The 12,137-nt window shown below is 41.8% G+C and overlaps 1 protein-coding gene across 6 annotated transcripts in view; it reads right to left on the bottom strand.

The window, feature by feature from the left end:
- Positions 1–12,137, bottom strand: part of RAD51B (RAD51 paralog B) — a 378,738-nt gene that overhangs the window by 78,015 nt on the left and 288,586 nt on the right. The gene's annotated exons all lie outside the window — the stretch shown is intronic.

A 12,137-nucleotide genomic window follows, 5' to 3' on the forward strand; every position in this document is an offset into this window, starting at 1 on the left:
CTCTGAGGAAATTCAACCAATCTCAGCAACATCCTCTGGCAACAACTTCAAAAAGTTTCATGGAGCAGAGCGCCCACAAGCAGATGAAATGAGACCCTTCATGCACCATTTACTGCACTTGACAGGGAAGAATTGCCAGGTTTCAGAAAACACAGTCACCTCCTTTCTCTTCTCTTCTAAACAACTCCGGTGCTACCAGCTTCAGCTCTCTGTGCTGCAAACGTTTTCAGAGCCATCAATCAGGTGAAAACCCTGTTCCCTATGCACACACTGGGCTTGAAACCATTATGGGCTGGCTCTGCTCCCACAGCCAGCTGGAGACAGAGGTGCTTCAAATGTGTTCTACGGGAAAGGAAATACAAACCCCACCTTCGGTGGTTTTTAATTAAAAAAAAAAATCTCAAGCCTCATTGGTTCTCAGGAAAACATGGAGTTGGCTCATGTTTAAAGTGATAGTGTGGAAATAAAATTAGTGTTTTAACAAATTCCCTTCCCTCTGTTACCAGGACTGCTAACAAAAGGGCTGTTCACTGTAAAAATAAGACTTTCTGGTCACTGGAAGGCAGGTATTTTGGGCTTTTTAAGTGAGTGAATTCAGTTATGAATTGACTCCTCTTGCTAGGAACTCACACCTATCTTTTTACAGTCCTGCATTTCTTTGAAATCAATTCCGGGCTATTCCAGGGACAGTCAGCTCTGTTAGGCTGGATAACAAACAGATAGCAAAGTAATTGCGCCAGATGGCAGAGAGCAGCAAGTGAGGAATTGAATGCCACTTATCCAAATGGTAGATCATTTGCTGACAACTATCATCTCTATAGAGATAGAGGAGGATATATTCTTGTGAAAAAAATCAGGAAAATAAACTGGAACGGAAACAAGGTTCCTTGGTTGGGGTGCAAACTGAGATAATGTTAATTTTTCTGTAGTGTCCCATTGAACAGAAATTAATACGTGACATGTCTCAGTTTAGTCTTCGGTGAACTTACATGCAGGTTTCTAATACGCCGGCCTAGCTGACATTCTTCTTAGTAGAATGAGCCGAGAAGCCCAAAACTGAATGAACATCCTTCAGGCCCTCAGAGGACAGGAAAGGACTTAAGAGGTTATAAAACATACTATTTTTTATTTCTGTCAACATAAAGGTAGGGAAACATGACTGCAAGCTCCTCTTATTAACACTGAATTCGGGTGTGTGGATACACCTTCCTCACAACCTCTACTGGAGAAAAAATTTTTAGAGCAGCAGCAAATCATCTGTAATGTTCTGTGCTGGGAAAGGCTCAGGGATAAGCAAACAATAGGTCCTTATATGCATCAACCTTTTTAAAAAACAAATTGTAACAGCTTCACTGTACAATTTATTCTGCTTGATAGTAGTCATGTTCCTGCAGTATTGGTAAAATGACAGCTTCCAGTGAACAACACACAGAAGACATTCACATCACTGGACAAGGCTGAGAAATACAAGCTTTCACGGTGTTCTGCAGTTCAAAGAGAGGAAAGTTTGTCATATTGGCAGAATATTAGCTGAGGGAAAGAAAATGTGTGAAGGCAGTTAAATAAGGTTACACAGGTGCTGCTACTTCAGACTGTGGAAAAGAAATAAATTGTAATACATGTGAAAGAAAATAATCTCCCTAACTCTCAAGTCTCCATACTGCAGGGATAAAACCACAAGCCTGCTTTAGGAGTGTTGCCCTCCTCGAACCAGCCAAACATCACACTGACATTCTTTAGTGACTTGTGGTTTGGGGAGACGGCCATATGCAAAACTGAGGGCTGCGCAGTTCTTAGAACTAGGAACTATTTGTGTATGTTCTGGTAAACTTGGAGATGCAATCAAGCCAAAGAAAATTTTACAGGCTAATAGATCTCCGTCTCATGATAAATTTTATAGTCTCCTAAGACGATTTTATCATTTCAGGCCACTCCTCACCCCTTGCAAATCAACAGAGAGTTTCCAGTTTTAGTGGGAAGATGAGAAGGGTTTAAATGCTGCCAATATCAAAACACAGCATTTCAGACTAGCTGGAATTTGGAGCAAGTAAGACTTCTGTGATTGCTAGAAATAGGTCAAACTCAAATTACATCCGAGAGTACTGCAAAACTTTAAAGAAACTCAGGGAAAGAAATAAATGAAGTTATTACACTACTAAAAAAAAAAAGCCCTTACCTTGAACTAATTTGTACTGAAGTAGATACAATTTTACCAAAGGGATTTTTAAAATTTAAATTGTTAGGTAGGAAGAATTACTGCCTTATGGCTTACCAAAAGTCCTCTTTGCTGTGGATTGAACTACTAATTTTATTTTTTTTTAAAGAGAATTCATACAGGAGATACCCTTAATGTTTCCACAGACTGAGCCTATCAGTGAAAAAATATCAAGAGTTGGACTCGTTACTAAACATGGTATTTTTTAAAAAACTAGCTTTACTAACTTCTAGTTGTATTACACAGGAAAAAAAAAATAAAAAGGTCAAAATACCAGGTTTTAGTTTATCACTGTCAAACACTTCTAAATATAAACTGGCAAATTGTGTCACCCCTCGACATTCCACCACAGGAAAACGCTGATATTTTTAGGGTTCGGGTAGCTTTAGATATAAGATGCACACTTTTAACTGCCTGCACAACTAGCAGCCATACTGTTCTTTCTAAAGGCAAGAGGGGATTGAAGCAAGTATCTTGTCAGCCAACTGCTATGTAACAGCAAAACAATGAGATTTAAAAACTCCAGTGTAAATGCAAGGCCTGGAGATGAGCCCTTTTAAGCTCCATCTCCCTGCGTTTTTCTCCTCCTTATCTCAGCCCTAATCTTAAACCTCATCACAGCTGTCACCTGGCCCATCAGTGTCCTGGTTCCACTCCTTGCTGCTTCCCATTCTTGTTCCTTCAAGATGCCCAGAGGATTACCGTTAATGGGGGATATCATTTAACTTCAAATTTCCAAATACTGCCTACCAGTGACTCAGCAGTTCCTAAAGGCTAGGAAAAGGTGTTGCAAAAGAACATGGATTCATCTTGTTCTGGAGCATGCTTAGAGTATCATTGGATAAATTTTCATATGAAAATAAAAATTCTTTCCCTTTTTTTCCTCTTAATATCCCATCCATCATTCGTTCAGTAATGTGCAATCTGTACTCCAATAATGGAGGAAGTAGGGCTTCTTAAAAAAATAGAATTGCTTTAATCACAGGTCAGACAACATGTTTATTCTCAACAACACTTGAAGGTATCAAAAAGAAACTTTCCATCTAAATCATCCAGAAGCAAGTCTCTTATATAAATATTTCTGGCCCAAATGCTATGGTAAGTTATAATTAGTTGAAAACAAGATTTTGTAATGGAAAGCATGAGACAACTGCAACAACCATAGTCTGACTAGTTCTGCCTGCCTTTGCATCGACGATGCAGTGACAGCAATTCCCAATGGCAGAACAAGCAAACACATCCAAAACAACATCCAAAAGGACTCCTTAACAGATCACTTAGGACACATCAATATATCCAGATGCTCCCAGCTGCCTGAATAACAGGGGCAATTCCATGCCTGTCTCTGCGCTGGTATTAACTCATGGGTGTCCTCTGGAGGTCACTGCCTGGGCTTTCATGTGGTTACGACGCCTTTGTGGTAAATCCTTTCTGGTTTTGCAGGTGTAGAGATATGTGTCTTACAAACACAGCTTTCTCCTAAATTCTCAGCTCCCTCCTTTTGCCAGCGATTACTCAATAAGTGGAGAAAATATAGCAAAAACAAACCAGGATTGCCTGATCAAAGCTTTCTCATTCTGTTCTACCTGAAAATTAGTTTAGTGCTGATAAAAAGTAATAAGCCCTAAGAATGCTAGGATCAGGAGTTCTCTAACTACAAAACACACGTCACAGATGAGCAGCAGCACAAGCTTCCCCCGTCTGCCAGTACGTGGCCACTGAATTCTCAGGCAGAGGAAGGCTGAGGACAAGAAAAGTCCATGGCCTCTGACCGTGCAGTCTGGGACTTCTCTGCTGACACCACCACCAAAGCTTCCAGTCCTGACCGTCATCTTTCTGTAGTTAACTGCAAGGAGGACCGCCGACTCTTTTCAGAAAGACTAAAGATGCTTCAACCAGTTTTAGCTGGCTGGCCTAAAAAAATCCCAGAGGATTGTTTTTCAGCCAGTTTAAGCCAGTTCCTGCAACTATTCAGGTCAGGAAAGTGCAAGTGCCAGTATGAGGAAAGGAGAGGGGAGCACACAGCTGGGAGCTGAACAAGCAGGAGCACAGCAAACCGATCAGTATAAATTGCCATGGAGATGAACCCTAGCAAAATGCAAGAAGAAAAACTTTGCAAAGAAACACTTCGCAAATCTACTGAGTTAGCTCATGAGCTCCTACATGTTCGTTCCATAATGCTAAAGCACTTTTTCAGATACTTGTAAGAGATCTTCCCTGCTTACAACAGAGGCAACTGGGCCCTGCTCCACTCATTTCCACTGAAGGCAGTGGAAAGAAATCATGCTGCTTTTGAGCAGCAGTGGCAATCAAGGCAAGAAAAACAAAACACAACCAACAAACAAAAGAACAATGAAACTAAAATATAGCCATGCTAAAGTAGTCCAGAAGTACAATTACAGACAGTAAACTACCATGAGAGAAGTGGTAAATGGAGTCACTTCGGGTTTTGTACTGAAACCTGCTCTGTTGAACATCCTGCACTAACTGGAAAGTAGAAATGATTTACAGTAGGCAAATTTCCTGGTGTGTGACAGCTTGAATGCTGGCATAGTCACGGATGTAAGTCGATGCTCCCCGGTTTGTAAATTAAATAAGCTTTGAATTCTTTACGAATCGGCAAAGTGTGTATGAGCTGGTCAAAGGCAACCTGGCGTGTACATAAGGTAGCCTATGGCCAGACGCTCTCTGTGCAAGCAGCTGTCTTAGTCTGAGATGTGACTGCCCTCCAGCTGCTGTACCTGCCACCCTGCTGAAGGCTGCCGTCGCCCCAGCTGTCGGCAGAGCACTCGGTGTGAGCGCTCCTAATCCACTTCAGACAGGATTTGTCATGTCAGTGTAAACGAGTGGTTTGAGCTCATGCACCTTTCCCCTGCAGGAAACGTAGTGGGGAACACACACACAAACCCCTTCCACGGTCAGAGGTGGCCAAGAGAGGTCACTGGTCAGTAACCAGGCTGAGTACTGCTCCCAGCTGGCTCCGGAGGAGGGGGGCTGCCCAGTGTTTTTGACTGCTTTCTTGTTTACATCTGGAAATTGCATGGGTTTAAGCAAATGTACAGTTTATATCCAATTCTCTTAAACTACTGTAAACCCTTGTGTAAGCAGTTACTGAAATTTAGCTTAAGCATGGGCGTGGCACGAGTTTCACTAAATCTGTTAACTGATTTAAATTAAACGGGTGGGATTTCTGTGTGTTAACAAATCCTTTGCAACTCCAGGAGGGCAAATTCTCCCATTATGCACATACCCACGCAGGAGTAAACATGCACACAGCAAGAGTAAATCACATCAGAATTTGGCTCTGCTCTAAGCCTAGACCAAGCTTTAAATGGTAACAGATCCCAAGTGACAAATAACAGCAAACCCTGTATTCCTTTACTATTATTCCCAGGGCAAACACGCTACCTCAAATGCAGGGAATATGAAGCTTTCCATCCTCACCATCCCTGCACCTATTTTCCTCAGGCTCAGGGACAAGCTTTGAGAAGTGTGCAAGAACCTTGGTCTCCCAGTACTTCAAAGGGTAGAAGCTCGATATCCTGCCTGCTCCAAAGAATGGAGCAGAGCTGGCTTTGGCTATGGGGGAGGAGAAAGGAAGTGCTTGTAAGCCTTGAATACAACCAGCACATACAGTAGGTCTGATTCTTGTCCTATCAGCCTTGACGCAATGTGTCCTTTTCCTCCAGCTACTTGAGATAAACAGGAAAGAAAAAAAAATCAGTGCTGGAAAAAATACAAATCAGTTAGGAAAGAAAACGTTATTGTCAAGTGTTCTAATGGCGATTTCAAACAATAGCGAGTACAGTATGTCATATGAAAAACATTGCTACGATAGCCAATCATACAAAAACTAGAAAAAAAGAGACTGTAAAAAATACTCACACTACAAGAATAGTTAGTGATTACAAAAAATGCATTAAGTCTCTACAAACAGCTTATAAGTAACAAAGCCTGAAAAGTGGTAATATTCTTGCACCCATTTTTCTGACTAGGAAAGTACTTTACAGACAGTTTAAGAGGTTTGCTGTGGTTTGCAGAACAATCCCATTTTGTACCCGAGTGGCTGCCTAGCAAAGCCTTGAATTGCACTACCTTCCTCTAACCATTAAACCATACCAAGAAGAATTCTTTCATTAATGCCTTCGTACACAAAAACAGGTGGAAACTGGTTAGAGAGTGGAAGTAATCTGTTTTGGCACTCAATGCTACTTCCAGGAGCCAAGTCAACTTTCTGGTGTGAATGTAGTAGACTTCATACCACTGAAAGGGCTCATTCTACAGCTGAAGACTATAAAACACATCATTTCACAATGATGTTTGTACCTCTGGAGCAGAAATCCCTACTGAAAATATAGACAGGTTATGAGAGCAGACCTCACTTATACATTTTGTATTTACAAGTTTTGTTTATAAATACATTAGATACAGTAAGCCAAACCAGTAATGAAGGGCACAGCTTCACATAAACCAGTGCAACTCAGTGAAGTGATGAGAAATGCCTGAATCAGTTTCATCTTTTATTAGTGGGCTTTTATCATTTGTAGCACGGACATGAGGGGACTTGAAGAGACCCATTCATCTGCTCAGTTAATTTAACAAATCTCTTTTACACTATGGAGTATGATACACTGTCACAAATAATTAGCAGAAATATGGAAATTGATATTTTCCAAACTCTCCAAATGCTATATCCCACACATTTTCAAGAAGTATTTCAGAATTATCTACTGGCTGAAAGCATTTACTTATGTTATCCAGTCACTCAACAAGTGCAAAGCTGAGCAGACATGAGAACTAAGGCATTCTTAGTGTCCATCAACATCTTCTACCCATTAGACTGTGCTGCTTATTCTCATTCTCAAAGACATAATTGTGATTAATTGTGATTAAGAATGGGTGATTATTTTTGAGATTAACCCATTAAAAACACCCTATTCACTGAACTGAATGCAATGGATTTCTATTCCAGTTCTTAAAGAATGTTGGTTCATATCAAAAAAGCAACAACCACAACCAACCAACAAACACACAAAAATCCCCACCACCCTTGTTAAAACTGCCATTAAATGAGTCTCTTGAAGTGTTATTGATGGACTCTACCATGCAGAGAGTACTTTCCAATCCAGTCCTCCAACAGGAAGGATTTTAACACATTATTAAAGCAAAGAGAAGAAAGCTGCTCCCAGGACATCCTGGAGGAACACACGCCCACACTGCTGCTGCAGAGCATGCACTGCTGCTCAGGTCGTGTGGCCCCAGCTCTCCACGAATGCAGTCCCTCTTCTCCCAGAGCTGCTGTACCTGTCCCAGGCGTGCTCTGCCACTGCCTGATGTTGTTTTTTCCTTCGTCCATTCACAAGTCAAACCAACACTTGTATTTTCCTCACACTGTACAGCCAGTTGGACTTCTGCTGGACTACTTGGCTCTTTCCATATAGCAGGGCACGATAGCTGGATTTACCTACTTGCTGCCTCCTACAGAGGTTTTTCTCTTGTACCTCTCACCCTGCTTCTGCTTTCTTTCCTTTCTTTCCTTAAACCCAGCTGACAGCACTACTGTTCTGGGCTGTGCCCTTTGGTTGCGGGGTTGTCTACACTGTTCCCAAGAGGAAGCCCCTGCACTAAAATGCAGGTCAAGTAAGTCAGCACTTCTGTGAACTAAGCATTCTCTTTGAAAACTATTTGAGAAAAAGAACTTGTTCACCAAAGAACAGAAGAAAAGAAAGGTTTATAGCTCCTAACAGAAAACGCTTGCTTGAACATAAAGCTGGGAATGTATTGGTATGGTCAGTTCAGGCTCAGGAGAGCCAGCAGCAAGAATACCAGCCTGCAGGCTTCACTTTCTGTTAATGAAGTGCTTTTTACAAGAGAATTGTTATCACATTATTAGAAAAAAAAAAAACAACACAACAAAATACTTCCAGAAAAAAGCAGCATACTATTTTATGCATCTGAACACTTTTCCTCTCACACTCCCACGCAAAAGCACAGGCTGTGACTCCACACTAAATCTTGCTTTCCATCATAAATTAATCTGAGGGAAGAGATGATTCTCTAGCTGCTCTTTATTAATTACTTTAACTAAAGTTATATGTTAAAATATCCACCGATTTTCTAAGCAAACAAACAAACAAAAGTAAAAATCAAAGCTGAAACCTATGAATTTTGACCCTTATGGGAATTTTTGCTTCTCTTCTCTTGAAAATAACATGACCCATAGCCCATTTTTCAGGCCAGATTTCAATCCTCTCCAGCCAGCTGTCAGGAAACCACAGAAGGTGCTTGAAAGAGCACAAGAAATGGCTGGTTCTAATCTGAAGGAAAAAAAAAAAAAAGTTGAGGAACAAGGCAGCTACTTGTGGCAGAATGTTATTTTTTCTTCAGTCTCTGCCTGCATATTTTCACAACATGTGTACTCTGTTACCCCGTCACTTCCCTCTTTTCCTTGGGTAAATATCTCTGCTTTGGAATAAAAGAAGGCCCAGGGGTGCTACTTGTAAGGGCTGCACTCGCCTTGATATGTTGTTTTTGAACTGAACGCATACAATGGCCACATTTCAAACTTGGACCTTTGCCATTATAGATGTTGCTTTTAGTTTAACCTTCTCAGATGATGGGGAGGGGGGAGGCTGGAGGTAAAGAGGAGGCTGTGAGTGGGGTCATACACTCCATCTTTTACCAGATGTGGGATCTCATGGGAGCCGCGCATGATGGCTCACACAGACCCCTCTAAGCACACAACATAACAGACAGCGAGGGGAATGCAATCTAACCCACTCCAAGTACCAAGAGTTTGCAAAATCAAATACAAACTCCAGAAAAAAATGGATGACTAGGCCATACTTTCACCACCTAGCTGCTTGTATATATATATATATATATATATATTAAAAAAAGGTAGGATCAATACTTTATTTTGTAAAGAAATAATTTGTTTCCAACTTATTGATGAGGAAGGGAATCAACTCACTAGGAGCTCTTTCCCACCTTCTCCTTGCAAAATGCATGCCCTGTTAAATGCCCTGCATGGTAATGCTGTGTTTCATACATGTAATGCAGCCTGCCATTTGCAACCCAACAGCGGGACTGGACTAGATTAGACATCTGTTCCATAGAAGAAATAGATACAGAATTGTGACTTCGGAAATTCTGGATTTAACTGGCTCCAGTACTAACTCATGCTCAAATACTAACCCAGTTTAGGACACCAGGTAAGATACACTTTTCAATGTCATTCTCATGCATTAAATGGCAACGTGGCAATAGGTAGGGGAAGGACAACAGTTGGCAACAGGCTCACCCTGTGCAGGTACATCCCACACTACTTCCAAGTGGCATCTGAATGAAGCTTGAACCCCTGAAAGCTGCCATGTGTACTGAGCAACTCAGAGCTGGGAGCAGCTGCCAGTGGGGCTGAGGGTGGTATTCAAGCAAGATGAATTTGGGAATAAAGTCTTAAGCAGATCCTGAAGGGTGTTAGGGAGGTTCAGGAGGAGTTGAGAATTCTCTGCGCTACACAGTATTAAGTCCTGCTTTGCAAATATTTGGGAGTGTGTATTTTACATGAATTGGCCTACTTAAATTAATAATATATCTAACCTCATTTGATCTCAAACCCAACAACAGATCACCCAAAGAGTCATGGTTAAATGCTTGGTCTTTGTCAACCAGCTCTTCATCCCTGATCTCTCCGATTATCCTAATCTGATCCCTTCTCCTTTTTCCAAAAATAATGCAGTTACCAAGATTTTCTCTTCCCCATCATTACATCATCATTTCTGTCCCTGAATGCCCCCTTTTTATTCATTCTTTTCTCCTTGATCTCCTTCGTACCCGTTACTAACCCTACCTTTCTTTTCTCTCCCTACTTACTGACACACCTTGGGGCCACCCTGCCCTCAGCTCCACAGCTCAGAGGAGTGACCAACCACTTGTACAGAGCAGAGATAAATTACAAACCACATGGCTGAATATTCTTCTTGGGATGACACACATGTACCATTCCTTTTCTTCCGGCAAATCCCACCCAAAGGACCACTTGCCCCTCAAACCCAACAAGTAATTAGCCAGCATACAATGGAGAAGATATAGGGCAGATGATATTTCATTGTCTGTTCACCTGTTATGGGTGTGCTTCCATAACCTAAGTATTAGCTAGCAGTACATTTGCTAGCCGTTAAAGCTCCTTGAAAACTAACTTGGCACACTGTGAATCTCAGATTACACGTTTTGCTCCCTGTCCAAACAGCACACCTCATCTGGAGTGTGAGCAGTGATCCATTGCTGAGGAGGGAGAAGGTGCTGTTCGAACTGCTATAAATGGGCATATGCTAGGTCAGCCACTAGCATGTGTTATGTGTACAGAGACTGAACCAGTCCCTTGGATAGTCCTGAGACAGGGGGAATTAAAATCATCTTTATCATCTGCTTTTTGCAGTGTAGAGAGATTCAGCCAGCATGGTATTCTAAATCTAGTTTTTGTGTATCAAAACAGAACTAAAAACAGAAAAGTCCGTGACTGTTCAGTTGTTCGAGAAAATGTAACACAATCAACATTTTTCTTGCTGCTCTCTCAGAAGAGATATAGCAATGAAAGTAACCTGTAATTGGGAACCTAGAAAGCTCTAAGGAGTCTCACAGCCCAGAGCCCTGGAAGTCCAAAACAGTTCCAAAGCAGAACGGATGTTACAGGAGCTGTGGATTTATTTATATGCACAGACATATCTGTGAAAACTCCAAGAGAAGTTATGAGTAAAATAAACTTAAATTTCTGTAGCCCCTTTACTAACCAACTGAACTAACTAGATTATTTAAGTTTGTGTCAGGTTTTTACCACTACTAGGATGCAAACAGCTCTGCAGCAAAACAGCAGTACTTTGTAAGAGCCGAGCGGCATTCTGCAATGGCAAATACCATATAAAGAGCTCTAATAATATTACAGGAGGAGAATTTAGGCCCTGCATAAGGTAAATGAAATTCAGATGCATTTTGGCATGGAAGGGCTAACAAGTTTTTCACCTTTTGAGTATGTGATATGCTCCCAGTGCTACAAGAGCCAGAATGTCTAAGATTAAAAAAAAAAGAAAAAAAAAAAAAAGTCTCTGTTGTCCTGCCTGTACTGCAGAGTTAGCCCAGGTGATCAGGTGACCAGGAGAGGCTGGCCAGGACAGTGCAGCCATCCCTGAGGCATCCAGCTGTTCTTCTGGGTGTCCCTCCTGCCTTTTGGGGGCACAGCACGCAGTCCTGTGCTGTGAAAAATGGCTTCTTTTCTCAGTGTAGTGCTTCTCTGTCCCTCCGGGCACTCTCAGGAAGAGGAAAGAGTTCCTATAGAGAGATGCAGAAAGCCACCCGGAGCTCACGTAATTCAGTCAGTACCCGCCAGTACCCTCCAGCACACACTGGATGCCTCATCTGGTGAAGTGACAGCAGGACCACAGCTCTTCAAACACTGCTGCCCGTCAGGCCAGTGTGGCAGGCCAACAGCTGAGTAGCAGCCCTCACCGGGCTAACTCTGCAATGGAAGACTTAAGAAGATACATACAAAATAAAAAGGGGTAAGGCCTGCCAAATCATAAAAACTTCTAACATGACACTAGCAATGGTATCTGTGCACAGAAACAGAGTAACATGAGAAACGGCTTATAAAAGGTGCTGCCATGACCTGGTACTTCAGACAAAATGGTACAGGCCCTCATTAAATGGTACTCGCCCAGAGAAGCTGTGGATGCCCCATCCCTGGAGGTGTTCAAGATCAGGCTGGACGAGGTCTCTTACAAACATCTTGTTGTGTCTGTAACAAGCAGTATTTTCACACTGTTACCTTCCTCTCTCCTTTGACTGGATAAAGAGATAAGAAAAAAAAAACAAACCCTACGAAGACTGATGCCCAGGGAACCCTCATAAATTTACTTCCTGTCAG

Source organism: Cygnus olor, chromosome 5 (genome assembly GCF_009769625.2).
Source record: "Cygnus olor isolate bCygOlo1 chromosome 5, bCygOlo1.pri.v2, whole genome shotgun sequence".
Classification (NCBI taxonomy): Eukaryota; Metazoa; Chordata; class Aves; order Anseriformes; family Anatidae; genus Cygnus; species Cygnus olor.